This window comes from Mustela nigripes, chromosome 1 (genome assembly GCF_022355385.1).
Source record: "Mustela nigripes isolate SB6536 chromosome 1, MUSNIG.SB6536, whole genome shotgun sequence".
Taxonomy (NCBI): Eukaryota; Metazoa; Chordata; class Mammalia; order Carnivora; family Mustelidae; genus Mustela; species Mustela nigripes.
Window position 1 is genome coordinate 41,017,541 of NC_081557.1, and position 18,553 is coordinate 41,036,093.

Consider the following 18,553-nt stretch of genomic DNA (forward strand, 5'->3'; position numbering starts at 1 on the left):
TATCCATATGGAGAAAAATGAATTTGAACCTCTATGTCACATAAAACCCAAGGATAACTTTGAGGTATAGAGTATAAATCTAAACATAAAATATGAAACCATAAAGCTTTTAGGGGAAAATATGAAATAGTTTCATGACTTAAGAATGGGCAACAGTTTCTTAGATCACAGAAAGTGATAACCAAAAGGAAAAAAATGATCATTATACTACATCAAAATTAAAACTTACGATCTTCAAAAGACCCCATTATGAAAATGAATAGGCAAAACTGGGAAAAAATTTTTCCCAAAATATATATATTTTGGCAAAGAACTGGTATTGTGTTTCTGTAAAGAACTCTACAACTTAAGCTGAACAAACCAGTTTTTAAAAATGGAAAACTTCAACAGATACTTCATGAAATAATACGTGAATGCTCAGTAACCACATGAAGACAGTCTCAGGATCATTAGTCGTCAGAGAAATACAAATGAAAATCACTGTGAGATACTACTGTATAACCCATCCATATGCTGAAATTAGACTGACAATGCAAAAGGTTGGCAATGTTGTAAAGTAATTGGAAATATACTTTATTGTTGATAATTTAAACCGGTATAGTCACATCAGAAAAAAGTCTGAAAGATTCTTATAAAACTAAGCATGTATCTATCCTATGATCCAATAATTTCACAATAATTGATGTCTGCTATTTACTTTGAAATCCACTAAAAATAATATGGATTAATGGATAGATAAATAATAAAGCAAGCCTAGTAAACTGTTCATGGTACAATCCAGGGGGAAATACACAGGTGTTCAGTATAAAATTCTTTCAACTTTGACATATGTTTGAAATGTATTGGTATTAAATAAGTAAAGAAATACATAATTACAAACAACTCAAAGGATAAGTTAAACATCAGTCTAGATACAGTGAAAGAGAGAATTCTAGTGAACTGGAATATACACGTGAAGCAGTTACACAGTGGAGCAAAGAGAAACAGGAAGATGGAAAATGTGGAAGAGAAGATACAAGGAGGAGATAGTGAAGTGGTCTAATACAGTACTGTTCAAAGTGCTAGTCTGTGACATGGTAAGGAACTTGTGGTCAAGTACAGATCAGTGACTTTGTTTGCATTGAGAGAGTCTTACTATAAAAAAAAGCAAAAAGCAAGCTACTAAACATTGGGCTAAGTGTGACTTCAGCTCATGGTAGTATCTCAGAAAGTAACCAAGGATCTTGCCTTACTAAAGAGAGCCTTCAAACATCTAATCTCCAGATTTTGTCAAGGCTGAGAATTCCAGACACCAAAAAAATGTTTTCATAATATTTCATTTGTTGCTGGGTAGATTCTTATATTGGGCTTCTTAGGTTGACTCAGAATAATATAGGAAACCACATAGGAGTTGAGAAGTATGAGAAACCCAAACTTCTCCATCAGATTGACTAAATCTAGAATTTTTTTTTTTTTTTTGAGGTGGTTAACATTTTTATTGCTTTGGAGGTAGAGGGCAGGTGCCCAGGAGCTCTTGGTGGTACGATTCTCCTTCTTCACCATTGTAGGCTTCTGGCTGTGCAGAATGGTGCTGGCTCTGTGAGCGGCATCCGTGTGCAGAACTGGGCAGTACTTGTTCTTGCAGATTACGTGCATGATGCTGCTGAGTGTGGCCCAGGCATTCTTGTTCATGGTGGCCTGCACGTAGGAGGTGGCAGGTTTTCACTGAGATTTCTACTTCATGACTACCACTACACCTTTGCCCTTGGCCATGGGCCCACAGTCTTATAGTGAATCAGCCTGTGTAGCAGAAGGAGTTGCCAGCCTTCAGATTACTGGGCACAGTACTGTAAATCTGTTTGTTTCTCTTGATCTGGAAGCTGGAGCAGTTTCCTATGACCATACCTTGTAGGTGGGCAGACATGGTGGCAGCTCCACTCACTAGCATGGCTTAAGGTGGAAAAGCAATCTAGAAATTTTTAAGGACATTCATGTACTGTTCATATGTATGAGGTAGCAGATTTGGGGATTTTGTTAAGTGCTGTTGTTTGAATATGTTCTCCCAGATTCATATGTTGGAAACCAAACACCTAAGGTGATGGTATTAGGAGGGGGGCTTTGGGGGAGGTAATAAGATCATGAAGATAGAGCCCTCATGAATGAGATTAATCCCTATATAAAAGAGAGTCAACAGAGCTCCCTTTGTCTCCTCTACCATGTAAGGATATAAAAAGTCTATAACCTAGAAGAGGGCCCTCAGCTGACCATGCTGGCATCCTGATCTTGAACTTCCAACCTCCTAAATTTCCACTGTATAAACCACTCAGTCTGTGGTATTTTGTTACAGCAGCCCCAAACAGACTAATACATTAAGAATACATTAATGAGTAGAATACATCTTACTTAATCAGGGTAAGTTTTTTACTTCTTTCCTCTCTTTTCTTCCTCCATTTACTGATTTCTACTATATAATAGTCTCTACACTAGATATGGAGGTACACTTCATACTGAAGTAATTAAGATATCCTGGTTCTTAAGGAGTTCACAATCCAGAAGGAAAATCTCACAAGTAAATATAATATAGTGAGATATGCACTGATAGAGATTTGTGTAAAACTCTGAATGCTATTACGGGATTACCGGATTTTTGAGTGGGAAGGACATGGTCACAGAAGGCATTTATTGGACAAGAAATGAAAGGGAGAGTATTCCAGATAGAGGAATTTGTTAGCAGAAAAAAAGTACAGAAAGGGCCTGTGTTTTTGAAAATTAAAAAATATTTCTGTGTTGCCAGATGTAGGGTAGAAAGATGGTGGGAGATGAGAGAAGTAGGTAGAGTGACTTCTGGTTAAAGTGAACAGATTGTATATGGACATTGAACCTCAGCCACTACACAAAACCCCAGTAAAACAAAAGTAAAGGATTTTTTTTTTTTTTTTTTTTAATGTAGAAACCCATAGGCAAAACAGGAGAGGAGACAAGGGCAACGACATTTTGGATACGGGAAAGCTGATGGTGAATGACTTTATTTAGCAGACTCAAGACTGCCTTTTCCTAACTGATGTTGTAAAAGCCTTGAAGCAGCCCAATTTGCGGAACTGCAAAAGACTCAGGGATTGGGGACATCAAGTAATCTCTGAAAACAGGAGATTTTGAGGGGAGAGTGTAAAACAATAAACGAGGATTGGTTGAAAGTCCCCTGAAGATGCAGTTGGATTGCCCTCCTAGATCATTTTTCAGTTCTGTGTAAACAGCCAGCTGCCCCTCCTTTACTCTGGTAGAAGATGAGAGGTTTGTTTGTTTGTTTGTGTATTTATTTTTAAGAGAGGCCATCACTACCCTGGGAGACACTAGGTCTGGCTGAGGGAAATTCTGGTTTCCTGCAAACAAGGGAGTTAAGTGAATGCCAAATATTGAGAATACTAGTAGACTTTCCGCCTTCAGCTCCTAGGACTCTGGCAACTTGTTCTCAGGTCAGGACTTTGGAAAACAGTTCTTTGAGAAATGTCAACAGCCAGAGAGAAAAAGATTTTATTAAATATACTGAGATTAGGAGTTTCTCAACTAAATAGGTCAACGAGATCATGCTAAAATGGAGCTTGCAGTCAACAAGCTTCACCATGTACACATTGTTTTTATTTTGTCATTCTTTGCTTTACTCATGTGGGATATGACCTAAGCAGAAGGGTCCCCAAAACAAAGTTGTTACCATTGTTTCCCCAACTCTGATTTCACTCCCCACTCGCCCTCATGAGAGAACCTTCTAGTCATCACCCATAATTGTCCTGCCCTTTTTGGGTACGTATATCACTCTGATGGCCTCAGACAACCTCAGCTTTCTTTTGGCTCTGAAACTGGGTTAGCCACAATCACTACTACCCTCTGGAAATAGGCCCAGATAGTTTTCCCAAATCACAGAGCTCATAAATCAAAGAAGTGAGTTCAAAATCTAGTTTTTGTTTTTTGTTTTTATCCACTCTGTGTCTTTACTCACCAGTGCTGTGTTCTTCAAAACACAATAGGTGGCAATTAGGTGCTCTTTAGCTAAATTTAAATTTAGATCTGAAGCCTGTATTCTGGAAACTTGGGGATTTTTTTTTTTCCATTTTTAAAAATAACAGTTGCTATTGAAAAACTCAACCCTAATCGAATTGAAATAGACTTTGTATTGTTCATTATTGTACCCCCAACATCCAGAATGGTACCTGGTACACAGAAAGTATTCAGATATATTTGAATATATAAATGATTATATAATTAATTTTTCCAAGTATAATTTTTTTAAGATTTTATTTATTTGACAGGGAGAAATCACAAGTAGTTGGAGAGGCAGGCAGAGAGAGAGAGAGAGAGAGAGGGAAGCAGGCTCCCTGCTGAGCAGAGAGCCCGATACGGGACTCTATCCCAGGACCCTGAGATCATGACCTGAGCCGAAGGCAGCGGCTTAACCCACTGAGCCACCCAAGCGCTACTCCAAGTATAATTTTTTAATAAAGATAACTACAAAAGATGGAAAAATTGCTCAGGAAGGCCAAATACTTCTTTAATGAGTTTTTTGATGTAATAATTCACATCAGTTTTAAATACTATCATATAAAGCCCGGTGAGAAAAAGAAATTTTGCTTCATAATTAGAAAGCTCACAATAAAACCTGCCAAGAAAATAAAAACAAAAAAAACCATTTTGAAAATAAATACAACCCATTGCAAAGTAGTATAAAATGAAGCCAGAAGTCTTCAAAAAGAAAAAAATTTTTCTTCCCAATATTATGGTTCCTGAGGTTGGCGAGGGTTCAAGGCTTAAGATTCAAGGGTTGCTGAGCTCTTCTGAGTTAGCACCTTTGGTATCTATTTTTTCAGCACAACTGTCCTTGGACTTGGAAGCAGTAATTATTGAAATAAGATTCCACTTTTCTAAGTTACTTATTAAGGAACTAACTTGGTTGTTTACAATTTTGAGTTTCAGATTTAGGAGAGAATTCATTAAGAAGTTAATTATTCTAACAGCTGTAAGGTTTAGAACAAATCTTCAGCTAGCACTAATCAACCAAGATCATTGAAGAGAACTTATGATAAATAAAGTGGAAACTTCAATTCTTGTCTTATTTGACACTTGGTAGCATTTCATGATGCTTTTTACAAAACCTTCTTCCATTATCTTTGATCATAATATTTCTCCTGGTTTTCTTCTTCTATAGAATTTCTTTTTCAGTCATTTTGATATGGCCTCTCTTCCCTCAGCCTTGCAAATAGTGATGTTCATTTGCATCTTTAGATCCACTTTTAGATTATCTGCCAGTCTAAGATTCCCCCCGGGCAATCTTAATCATCCCCATTACTATCTTTTACTTATGCCCTCCAAATTTGGGTCTCAAGCTCAAATCTGCCTCTTAAGTTTCAGAGCTGAATATCTTGCCAGTTATTATCCATCTGTGCTTGAATGTTCCAAAGCTATTTAGATGTTATGTTATGTTCCAAACTGAAATAACATCTTTTACCCCACTTCCAGCTACTACCCTCAAACTCTTCCTGTTGAGTTTCCTACTTCAACAAATGGCACCAATAAGTCTAAAACATGGAATTAGGCTTTCTCTTAGCTTTATCCTCCTATGTGGTCAGCCACTGAGTCCTGTATATTCTACTTTCTAAGTATCTCTCAATTCCACCTACTTTCTCTCTCCTTAAATTCCGATATCCTTTTTTTTTTATGATTTTATTTATTTGACAGAGATCACAAGTAGGCAGAGAGGCAAGCAGAGAGAGAGAGATTGAGTGGGAGGAGGAAGCAGGCTCCCTGCCTAGCAGAGAGTCCGATGCAGGACTCAATCCCAGGACCTTGAGATCATAACCTGAGCTGAAGGCAGAGGCTTAACCCACTGAGCCACCCAGGTAGCCCAAATTCCGATATCCTGATTTAAGTCACTTCCTCCTGAAAGCCTTCCTCAGTCCATTAATTATGGATTGGTAGCCACTTCTGTGTGCTTACACTATATCTTATACTGCCCCCATCCTATCCATCATGACCCTGCAACTGTGCTTATTACAAATAATGAAACTGCCTGCTTTGACTTCTCTTCCATTATGTCTGGCATGAGGTAGTTTCTCAATAAAAATTTAATGAATGGGTAAATGAATAAGTGAATGTAATATGAATAGCGACTTACCTCAGCTAATTTTAGTTTCAGTTTTATACAGTTTCTATCCCTACCCAGGTTTGTAGCTTTTACCCCTTCTTGGTTACCCAGGGTTGCCCTTACCCACAGTTTCATTTTCCCCAGTTTCAGTTATAGGTCGGAAGCCCATGGTCCTCCTCCTGGTTATTCATCAATAGGTCAGTAGGTCAACAGCAGCCTAACTCTGTGTCTTAATACCTATGTCATTCACCTCAATTCATCTCATGTAGGCATTTTATCATCTCACATCATCACCAGAAAAAGAGTGAGTACAGTATAATATTTTGAGAAAGACAATGTTAACATAATTGTTATTATAGTATATTGTTATAGTTCTATTATATTATTGTTCTTCTCTTGCTGTGCCTAACTTATAAATTAAACTTTATCATAGGTATGTATGTATGGGAAAAAACAATATATGTAGAGTTTGGTACTATTCAGTTCCAGGCGTTCATTGGGGGCCTTGGAACACATCCCCTGTCGATAAGGGGGGGTGACTACTAGTAATCTAATCTCCAACCAAAGCCAGGCTCTGTTCACCTTTTATGCCTTATGCACAGGAATATCTTGGTTAGAGAATGTAGATGGATAGTTTACTATTTCATACCTCTGTTTAAAAGTAAAACTTGAAGTTCACATGCAGGTAGACAGTACTGTCATTAATATATTTAAATCTCAAGTGTTCATACCTGGTTTGTTAAGTTTAGAATCATCAGGGATGAAGCTTAAGATCTGTATTTTTTTTAGAGTTCCACAGGTAAATTTGATAGGTAGCTAGAGTTGAATAATTAATGTCCTATTATTTAGTGTAGTCATTTCTAAAACTTTTCTTAAAATTTTAAAATGTGCGTTTCTGGGCCCCATTATCAGAGATTCTGATCTGGTAAGTTTGGGAGGGGGTAGATTAGAGCTAACATTTAAAACTTAATGGTGATATGGATTGTTTTATAGATCTGTATTCCCCATTGATAGAGCATTGCCTCAAAATACTTTTTAGTCATTTTCAGGAAAGCTGACAAAGGATTCCTACACTGTCAGGGGGGTTGGACTAGATGCTCCCAAGATTCCTCTTACCTCTGCTCTGAATTCCGTGATCTCAGGATCCTTTTTCTTTTTTTTATTACTTAATATTTTCTTAGTAAGTAATAGTTCTATTACTAAGAACAATCCTAGCCGTCCTCAATTCATAACACATTAAACATCTTTGGTCTGTGCAAGATTCCTATCTTGTTTTATTTACTTGTTTGCTTATTTTTATAACCATTATGCTCCCAATCTCCCCCATTTTAATGTGTTTAACATATTATTTATGCAGATGTTCTTTAAAAAATGTATATTAGTGCACATGTGTTTTTAATGTATATAAGTGGTATGTTATATATTTCATTCTGTTTCTTTTGTCAGTCAACATTATGTTTTTAATACCATTTTATTAGCCTAGTGTAAAACTACCAAAAACAAAAAAATACAATAAAAGTAAAGGTAAAATTAGTTCCATTTTTTTCATATCAGTGTAAATGCAGAAAAAAATTGGCTAATTGATTCTAGTAGTGCACTAGAAAATAAAACATGATATATTGGAATTGATTACAGGATTCTTTTAGTGTAATTTACCCCAATAGTAGATTAAAGGAGAAAAATTAGGATGGTTTTATTTTATTTTATTTTTTAAAGATTTAATTTATATATTTGACAGAGAGAAAGTAGGTAGAGAGGCAGGCATAGAGAGAGAGGGGGAAGCAGGCTCCCCACGAAGCAGAGAGCCCAATCCCAGGACCCTGTGATCATGACCCAAGCTGAAGGCAGAGGCTCAACCCTCTGAGCCACCCTGCCACCCCAAATTAGGATTATTTTAATCAGTACTGAACAGGCTTTTGATAAATCCAGTGTGTGTTTATTTAAAAGTTCTTAGGAGGGGCACCTGGGTGGCTCAGTGAGTTAAGCCTGGGCCTTTGGCTCAGGTCATGATCTCAGGGTCCTGGGATTGAACCCCACATCAGGCTCTCTGCTCACTGGGGAGCCTGCTTTCTCCCCGCCCCCTACCTGCCTCTCTGCCTACTTGTGATCTTTCTCTCTGTGTCAAATAAATAAATAAAATCTTTAAAAAAAGAAAAAGAAACGTTCTTAGGAAACGATATTAGAGAAAAGCTTTCATTTGGTAAAACCTACACAACAAAGACCTACATTAAGCCTTACAGTTAATAAAGAAACTTTGTATGTGTTCCTCTAATGATGGTGGTGGTATTGAGCATCTTTTCATATGCTTATTGACCATTTGTATATGTTCTTTAAAGAAATGTCTCTTTAAGTCCTTTGGCCATTTTTAAATTAGTTTAGCAGGAATTTTTGAGGAACTTAGTAATACTCTAAAATTTATTTGAAAAAACTTTAAGGGCAAAGAGGGAACTTTCTGTCAGATATCAGTACATAGTTTAAAATCATCATAATAAAACTAGTGTTGTATTAGAACACAAGTAGACTAATAAACCAATAAGATTGAGTACGTAGAGACATACGGGTATTTATCATATATTTATGTTATATCATTCACTTATTCATTTACTCATTTATTATATATGGTATTTATGGGAACTTAATAGATATCACAAATTAGTGGAGAAAGGAGAACTTATTTAATAAATGGTTTTGGGAGAAACGGATCACTATGTGAAGAGAAATAAAGCATTTCTAGATAGTGACACTTATAAAGTTGTTTTCAGATAGGTTAAACATCTATATGTAATGATGGAACTCCAAATTTAATAGAAATGAAGATGAGTATCTTGGTGACCTAAGCAAGGAGGAAATTCTTAAAATTTAAAACACAAATGCAATAATGCAAAGTAAATATAAATACAAGGAATAGAAAACCAGATGGATTTCTTAAGTCATTAAAACCTTTTTTAAAGATTTATATATTTGTGAGAGAGCATGCGTGCATGAGTTGGGGGAGAGACAGAGGGAGAGACTCTCAAGAAGACTCCAGGCTGAGCTTGGAGTTCAGTCTACAACCCATGAGATCACAACCTGAGCAAAAATCACATGTTAGACGCTTAACCAACTGAGCTACCAGGTGCCCATAAAACTTTTTAATCAATGAAGGACAGCATGAATTAAATTAATATACAAATGTTCATAAATCTTATTTTACTATCTAAAATCAACCAGGAAATAATATCTGGAATACACACAAAAAAAATCCTCTAAACCACCAAACGTTAAACAACAACCCCAATGAAAATTGAAAAAGAGTGGGGCACCTGGGGGATTTAGTTGGTTGGATGTCTGCCTTCAGCTCAGGTCATGATCCCAGGGTCCTGGAATCAGGCCCTGCACTGGACATCCCACTGAGCTTCTCCCTCTCCCTCTGCCCTTCCCGGCCCCTCGTGCTTCTCTCCTGCGTACTTTTTGTCTCTCTCACTCAAATAAATGAAATCTTTAAAAAAGAAAAGACAAGAAAACTGAAAAAAAGATATTAGTAGGCTCTTTATAAAAGAGAGAACTGGAAAAGCTATAAGGATATGTAAATTAAAATAACTTTTTTTCAGCTGTAATAAAATAACTTTTATTCTTAAGACTGGCAAAATTTAGAAAGTAGAATAATGCAAAGTGTTGGTAAGGATGTGGCATTATAGCAATCCTCATTCCTCATGCATTGCTGGTGAAGAACAGAGATAGGTATAGTTATTTTGGAGAGCAATCAGGTGGTGCTTAGTTAAAAGGAGACTATGTATATACCCTCTAACACAGCAATAGTCCTGGATAGATGATTAATAGAGAGAGGAGGGGAGAGGGATATTAAAGGCATTAAAGGAGTGAGGGGAAGGATATAGGGCACAGCAGGCAAGTAGACTAGGACCAAGTAGTGGGCTGTTGGTGAGTTGGGGTGAAGAACACGTGTCTCTGGGCCCTACTGCTTCCCTCTGCCTTCGGTATGTCAGGGTAGCTTTCCTGAAGATTCAGGTCAAGAAAACCTGTGCTCCCAATGGAGAGGCCATGGGGTCCTGCTGGTTCTCTAGACAGAAACTTAGAAAGAAACTGGTTTCGGTAGAGTGCTCATCGCCTGTTTGTGTCAGCCAGAGTGCACCAGAACAGATGAAGCCTATTTTTCCCCCGCCCCGCTCTTCCTAGTACCACCAACTGCACAGCCAAAGTGCAGAGAACCGCAGCCAAAGAACTGCACCCCAGCGGGGCTGCAGCCCTGTGGGGTTTAGAAGTCTACTCCACTCCCCCTACTGGCACACTAGCCACAGCCCAGACCAAGTAGGGCTCAGGCCTGGTCCTCTGGCCTGGGTTCCTCTCTATCCTCAGCCAGCCAGTCCCTCGCTTGAGGGAACTACACTCCCGCTAAGGTTTGTGAGAATCCTTTGTGATAAAGTACAGTGTTTAGATTTGTCCTTGCTTAATACGTGAATTAAAATATAGGGTTTATTATACATCTGTAATTGATTGATGCTTGTAGACTATTTAGCCCATATATTTATCTGTTTTTTTTTTTTTTTAAGATTTTGTTTATTTATTTAACAGACAGAGATCACAAGTAGGCAGAGAGGCAGGCAGAGAGGGAGGGGAGAAGCAGGCTGCCCGCCAAGTAGAGAGCCCAATGCAGGGCTCCATCCTAGGACCCTGGGATCATGACCCAAGCGGAAGGCAGAGGCTTAACCCACTGAGCCACCCAGGTGCCTGTTTTTGAAGAGAGGGAAAGTAAGGACAAATTGGAGCCACTGCTAATCTGTTACTGCCTAAATTTAAGCCTTCTACTTTGATGATGCGATTGACTTGCAGAAAAAGTTAATTCCATTTACTATAGAGCTGCACATTCTCTAGCTCAGAATGCAAAGAAGCTGAAAAGAAATGCAGCAAGAGCTCAGCAGAGCTGCAAGACCTGACAAGACAAGCTAGAAAATTGGTGACATTACACTGACCCCTAAACATAAACATGAGTGCTGTTCCACTTCTACCTTCAAGTTTCTGGCAACTCTAACTCAGAACCATCTAGAGAAAGGAATTCTAGAAAACACAGTTCCAGTTAATTAAATTGATACAGTACAAGTCACTACTTTGTTCTTCCCAGTCAGTACCCTAATTTAACATGAGATCCTTTGAGTCTGTGAAATTCCAGTCATCCTAATTGCTTTTGTCTGATGTATAGAAATATAGTAAGTTTATTAATGTTGCAGACTTCATTGTATCTAATAATTTGCCTACATAATCTTTTTAGTTCTTATATTGGCGTTCATATCATCCAGTATCATCCATGTCTTCTAATAGTGCTTTTTACCTTGTTTTCCAAACTGTATTCATTTTATTTCTTTTTCTTACTGTGTAGCAAGAATTTGTAGTGTAACATTAAATAGAAATGATGGCACCTTTCTTTTAAAGTTTAATCATTGAGCTTTATATTTGCTAAAAGTGTTTTTTTAACAGCATTTAATATTCAATCTTATTTTTAACATAGTGTTATATTAGTTTCAGGTGTGCAATATAGTGATTCAACACTTAGATACAACACCTGGTGCTCATCAAGTTTTGTTAAATGTCCTATATCAGGTTAAAAAGTCCTCTTCCAAAACAAAAACAAAAGAAACCTAATTAAATATCATACAGCATGGGGGAAAAGTCCTCTTTTTAATGATAAAAAGTTTTTATCATTAATATGTGTTGAGTTTCATGAAATGCTCTCTCCAAATATTGGTTGTTTTCGTGAATTATTGAACTTGATAAGTTAGGAATTTTCCCATGATTGTTTCCATTATTTGAGATTATTCTGTTATTTCTCTTAATGTTTGTGACTGGTATTGGAGCAAGCTTATACTTAGTGTCAGAAAATGAAGTAGAGGATCTCTTAGGTGGCTCAGTCTGTTAAGTATCTGACTTTGGCTCAGGTCATGATCCCAGGGTCCTGGGACTGACCTCCTTCTCAGAGCAAGGAGTCTGATTCTCTCTTTCCCTCTGCCCCTCCCCTCCCTCATGTACTCTCTCTCTCTCTCAAATAAATAAATCTTTTAAAAAAGAAAGAAAGAAAATGTAGTAGAGGTTATCCCACTGTATCTCCTATCTGGAAGAGTGAAGGTTAAATTGAAATAGCATGTTCCTTAAAAGTTTGTTAGAACTCAGCAGTAAAGCCATCTAAACCCATGTTCTCTTTGTAGGCATATTTTAAATTTCCAGTTATAGACTATCCAGGTTAGTAATTTTTCCTTGAGTTTATTTGGTAATTTTTTTCCTGGGAATTTGTCTGTTGTAGATTTCTTCTTTTTTAAAATTGGTTTTGCCAGTTTTATTACTCTACAAACCTTTTGCTTTTTTAAAATTTTAATTCCAGTATAGTTAACATATGGTTACATTAGTTGGATGTGTACAATATGATTCAGCAATTCTACACATTACTCAGTATACTTCATGACAAATGTACTCTTTATAAAGGGTTTTTGTTTTTTTTTTTTGTAGATTTTATTTATTTATTTGAAAGACAGAGATCGCAAGTAGTCAGAGAGGCAGGCAGAGAGAGAGGAAGGGAAGCAGGCCCCGCGCTGAGCAGAGAGCCGGATGTGGGGCTCGATCCCAGGACCCTGGGATCATGACCTGAGCCAAAGGCAGAGGCTTTAACCCACTGAGCCACTCAGGTGCCCCATGACAAATGTACTCTTAATCTCCATCACCTATTTCACCCTTTCCCCCACTCACGTCCCCTCTGATATGCTTTATTTTTAAAAAGTACCCTCAGTTAGAGTTACTGTTCTTTTCCAACAAGAACATTTTTTTACTGGAAGCATGTTCAGAATACATGGTTATAAGAGATACATATAAAACAATCCATCCAAGAAAAATAGAATACACATTTTTAGTATGCATAGAATCCCCTGATTAAATTACATAAAAAGAGACATGACAAATATTACACATTTAAGAAGATTGAAATCATACCACGTATATTTAGCAACCACAATGGTATAAAACTGAAGATCAACAATAAAACAAAGCTGGAAAATCTAAACATAAATACTAAATATTTGATATGTAAATATTAAAGAACACAACTACCGCATAAGCAATGGGCCATATAAGAAATCAAACAGCATATCAAAATAATCTCAAATAAAGAAGAAAACACGGACTCCTGCGTGGCTCAGTGGGTTGATCCTCTGCCTTCGGCTCAGGTCATGATCTTAGGGATCAAGCCCTGAGTCCTTGGACTCTCTGCTCAGCTGTGAGCCCACTACCCTCCCTCTCTCTGCCTATTTGTGAACTCTCTCTCTTTGTCAAATGAATAAATAAAATCTTTTTTAAAAAAAGAAGAAGAAGAAGAAAATACAATATTCTAAAACCTGGGATGCAGTGAAAGCAGATGTTAGAGTGAAATTCATGCTATAAATTCTTGTACTAAGAATAAAAGTAAAAATAAAAAGCTTAACATTATACCACAAAGAACTAGAAAAAGAAGAAATTTAGCCAAAATTGAGTAAAGGAAGAAAATTTTAAAAATCAGAAGTAAAATAGAGATGAGAATAAGCAACAACATAACATTGAAAGTAGTGACAATTTTTCCTAAAAACTAAACAAAATTGGTAATGCCTTAACTAAATTAACTAAGAAAAAAGAGGGAGAGGACCCAAAAACCAAAATGAGAAATGGAAGAGTAAATAATACAACAGATAATCACAGAAATACATAGTGTGATAAAAGAGTACTATAAATAATTGTATACCAACAAATCAGATAACTTAGAAAAAACCCTAGATAGTTCCTAAAAAAGCATAAGTTACCAAGATTAAATCATACATCTTGAATCTTCTAGGAAATCTTCTTAGACCAATAACTAGAATGAATGGTGAATTAGGAATCAAAAATCTCATAGCACAGAGAAGCCCAAGACCACATGGTTTCACTGGTAAATTCTACCAAACGTTCAAAAAAATAATGACAATCTTTATCAAAATCTTACAAATAATAGATTAAAGAACATACACTCAAAGTCATTCCATCAGGCCAGTACTGCCTTGATATCACAGCAAGATAAAAACAATATAAGAGCAAAAGTCTAGTTTATTTGATGTAAGTATTTCTCCTCTGGCCTCCATTTGACATTCATTTGCATGATAAAAGTTTCTCCACCCCATCGGTTTCTTTCTTTCTTTCTTTTTTCTTAAAAATTTTATTTATTTATTTGACAGAGATCATAAGCAGGCAGAGAGAAAGGGGGGGCAGGCCCCCTGCTGAGCAGAGAGCCCGATGTGGGGCTCAATCCCAGGACCCCGAGATCATGTCCTGAGCCGAAGGCAGAGGCTTAACCCACTGAGCCACCCAGGCGCCCCATCAAAAAAAAGCTGTTTTGATTCATGTTTCTGCGAGCAGTTATTGAAGCGTATGTTTCTTCCCCACATCTCTGCCAAAAATAGGTATAAGTTTCAGTAGTTCTTTTCAACATTTTCTGTTTTCCAGATGGTAAAGATGATATGGCAGAAAGTACATATAAAGGACTTGGTTTAGTTTACTTCTGAACTAGCACCTAAAACAGTGCTTGGACCATAGAAAGCTTCGATGACTATCTATGGAGTATGTGAATCAGGACTGAATGAATCAACCAGTCAAACTAGCCTCATTGTTTCTTTAATTTGCACTTCTTTGACTGTAAATGAATTTTATCATCAGTTTAGATGTTCATTTGACCTTTCCAGAGTTGTTCTTTGGGGCTCGCTTATGCATACCTCTTGCCCATTTTTCTTTTGTGTTGTTTGGCTTTTTCTAGCCATTTTGTAGAAGCACTTTATTTAATATAGATATTGTTCTTTTCAATTTTTACCCCAAACACATTATTTATTGGCTCTGTATTTTATCTTTTGCCATAGCAAAACTATAATTTTTTGCTCAGATTTTAGCTGTTTTTTTAATAACTTCTGTATATTTATTTTCACTTTGCTTTCTTCATTCTCAAGATATATGTGTTGTCTAAATGTTCTTTTAAGATTTTTATTCCATCTGGAAACTTATAATTGCATAGTGTATTATAAGTGTCCAATTCTATTTTCTTCTTTCTTATTTCTTTCTACTTTCTAGCACATATAAAATAATTTATAGCTTTCCCTCTGAATTGAACTACCACCTTTATCATATAAGGAATTTTATACATACTATGTTTTACTTCTAGATTTCTTATTCTGCTGCATGGATATTTATGTATATCTAAATTAATATTGATTTTTTAAAAAAGATTTTATTTGTTTTTTGACAAAGAGAGATCACAAGTAGGCAGAGGCAGGCAGAGAGAGAGGGGGAAGCAGGCTCCCCACTCCCCCCGATGTGCGGCTCTATCCCAGGACCCCAAGATAATGACCTGAGCTGAAGGCAGAGGCTTAACCCACTGAGCCACCCAGGTGCCCCTAAACTAATATTGATTTAAGTAAAGGACTTTATCATGTTCTGATACCCAATAAGGCAAATTATCCTACACTGATATTCTTCTTTGTTCTTTGTTAGCCAGTCCTGGCCATTGATTCTTTTGTATAAATATTAAGATGATAATTTTCAGTTTCCAATAAAAATCTATTAGAATTGAGAATGCAAATCAATTAAAATTGCAAGTAACTTGTATGTTAATTTAGGGAGAATTAATATTTTGATATATTAACCCTTTCTGCCCCCAACAACTAGTACATTTTTCAATTTTTGTTTTTCCTTTTCATAAATTTTGAAAGCTTTCTTCTTATAAATACTTTGCTTTGTTAAATGTATTCCATAGTATTTATAGTTCATATTGCTGTGATGAATGAAATGTTTTTCCCATTTCCACTTCTAGTTGCCTTTTCAAAGATATTTGGGTGTCTGGATGGTTAATTCACCTAAGCATCTGACTCTTAATTTTAGCTTAGGTCTTGATCTCAAGGTCCTGATATTGAGCCCAGTGTCAGGCTCTTTGCTGGGCTTGGAGCCTGCTTGAGATTCTCTCTCTGTCTCCCCTTTACCCCTCCCTCCTGCACACGCTTTTTCACTCACTCTTTCACAAAAATAAATAAATGAATAAATAGATAAAAATTTAAAAAATAAAACTATTGATGTAAATTTATCCACTTTACCAACTTCTCTTACTAATTTTAGTATTCTGTTAAATCTTGGGTTTTCCAGACATACAGTAGTACCACTCCCCCCAAATTTTATTCATTCTTTGCCTGTGTTTATAACATTTATTTCATTCTCACATCTGATTGTATTTGCCAGAACTTCTAAGACAGTGTTAAATAAAAAATCTTATAGAAGTCATCTCTCATTCCTAATTGAGATGGTTAGTATTTTGTCATTTAAAATAATATTTATTTGGCTTTATTAAATATTCTTTTATTGTATATAATGAGCTTTTTTCTATTCCCATTTTAATTAATTATTATGTGTTTTGGTTGATATTTTGATGGCTTTTCAGCATCTATTATAATACTATGTTTTTCTCTTCCTTTATGTGTTGATAAGATGCATTAAATTGATAAATTTCCTTCATTCAACCACACTTGCACTGTTTTACTCTCCAACCAAAACTTGTGTTTTTCTCTGTAGAAATTTTTAGGGAAATTTGTCTCTTTGACTCCTGTCTTTTAAAATTTGACAATCCCTGATGTCATTGAGCTGTTTGCATGCGTTGTGCTGGGTACTTGATAGGTCCTTTCAGTCTGTCTTTAAATGGTGGGTGATTCGTGAATTGTTTTCTTGAATTTCTTTTCCTTCATTTTCTCAATTTAATCCTCTGTGATTACTATTCAGATGTTGACCTCCCTGGAATAATCCTCTAATTTTATTTTATTTTCACTATTATTTTCAGTCTCTGCTTTGTTGCTTTACCTTTTAGGAGATTATCTCACATTATCTTCTAACCCTTCTATTGAATTTTCATCCCAACTATCATGTTTTCTATGCAGGAGCACTTTCTAGTCTCTGAATATTCCCTTTTTTAATATTCTAATTTTGTTTCATGATTTCACATAATCATTTTGCATATCTCTCTGAAGATATTGATTGTGTGCACATGCACATGTGTGTGTGTGTGTGTGTGTGTGTGTGTGTGTGTGAGTGAGAGAGAGTCTGTGGGGGGAGATCACAGTTTTCTTATTCTTGCATGGTTCTGTCTTTCCATAATTCTTTTGGCCATTTTTTTTCTTTTGGTCTTTGTCTTTTATATTAGAAGCTTTGTTCAGATGTCTGGTAATCTTTAGTTGTCTACTTATTTGGGAACCCTCAATATCAATATTTTTAATTCTTTTTTCTTTTTGGGGGGGCATGGAGATAGTGTTAGGGAGCTATTCAGATTTCCCAAAAAATAATCTTCTAGCGTCTTACTGGGAATGTAAAGACCAGTCTGCCAGAATTCTAGAAGCCCAGTAGGTAAGAGGGCTGGGTGTCTTTAACACTCAGTGTGTATTATTTTACTTAATTTTGCTCATTTTCAGTGTAGTACACCAACCTTCAACTGGGTCTGGTGTGCTTCAGTTCAGTGATGATCTATTGTACTTTGCACAGGTGTCCACTGGGGTAGGAGAGGGGCAGTATCCAGCTGTGTTGGGTAGATGAGACAGTCTGGTGGTCTACCTTCATTTAAAATGTCTATAAATAGCCCTCTTTTAAAGTCTTTCTTCACCCATTTTTAGAAGTAGCTAGTTATGCCAGTTCATGAGCCTTTGAAGATTTTCATGTATCAATTGGATTATTCTTGGTTTTCCCCATTCTTAGTTGAGGATTTAGTGTTTCCATTTCTACCATTTATTCATCTGCTTTTCAGCTTTTTTTTTTCTTCCCATTCTTATAAGTATATAGTTATACTGCATACCTTCTTTTTATTATTATTTTTTTTAATTAATTTTTTATTTTTTATAAACATATATTTTTATCCCCAGGGGTACAGGTCTGTAAATCAAAAGGTTTACACTCTTCACAGCACTCACCAAAGCACATACCCTCCCCAATGTTCATAATCCCACCCCCTTCTCCCAAACCCCCTCCCCCCAGCAACCCTCAGTTTGTTTTGTGAGATTAAGAGTCACTTATGGTTTGTCTCCCTCCCAATCCCATCTTGTTTCATTGATTCTTCTCCTACCCACTTATCCCTGTAGTTTTATAATGCATCTTGGAATAAGGTATAGTTAGTTCTCCATCTTTGTTGTTTACAGAGTTGTTTCGGTTATACTAAGAAGTTTTTTGCATTTTCCTATGACTTTTGAAATGAGTTTTTCAATTTGGACAAAGAAAGCCTGCTGTGTAGGGGCGCTTGGGTGGCTCAGTGGGTTAAAGCCTCTGCCTTCAGCTCAGGTCATGATCCCAGGGTTCTGGGATAGAGCCCTGCATCGAGCTCTCTGCTCAGCAGGGAGCCTGCTTCCCCCTCTCTCTGCCTGCCTCTCTGCCTACTTGTGATCTCTCTCT

The 18,553-nt window shown here is 36.5% G+C and overlaps 1 protein-coding gene and 1 pseudogene across 2 annotated transcripts in view; one reads left to right on the forward strand and one right to left on the reverse strand.

Annotated features, from left to right (window-relative positions):
• SBF2 (SET binding factor 2) overlaps positions 1-18,553 on the forward strand; it is a 474,622-nt gene that overhangs the window by 308,460 nt on the left and 147,609 nt on the right. The window lies entirely within an intron of this gene.
• Positions 1,702-1,903, reverse strand: LOC132010955 (large ribosomal subunit protein eL28-like; annotated as a pseudogene).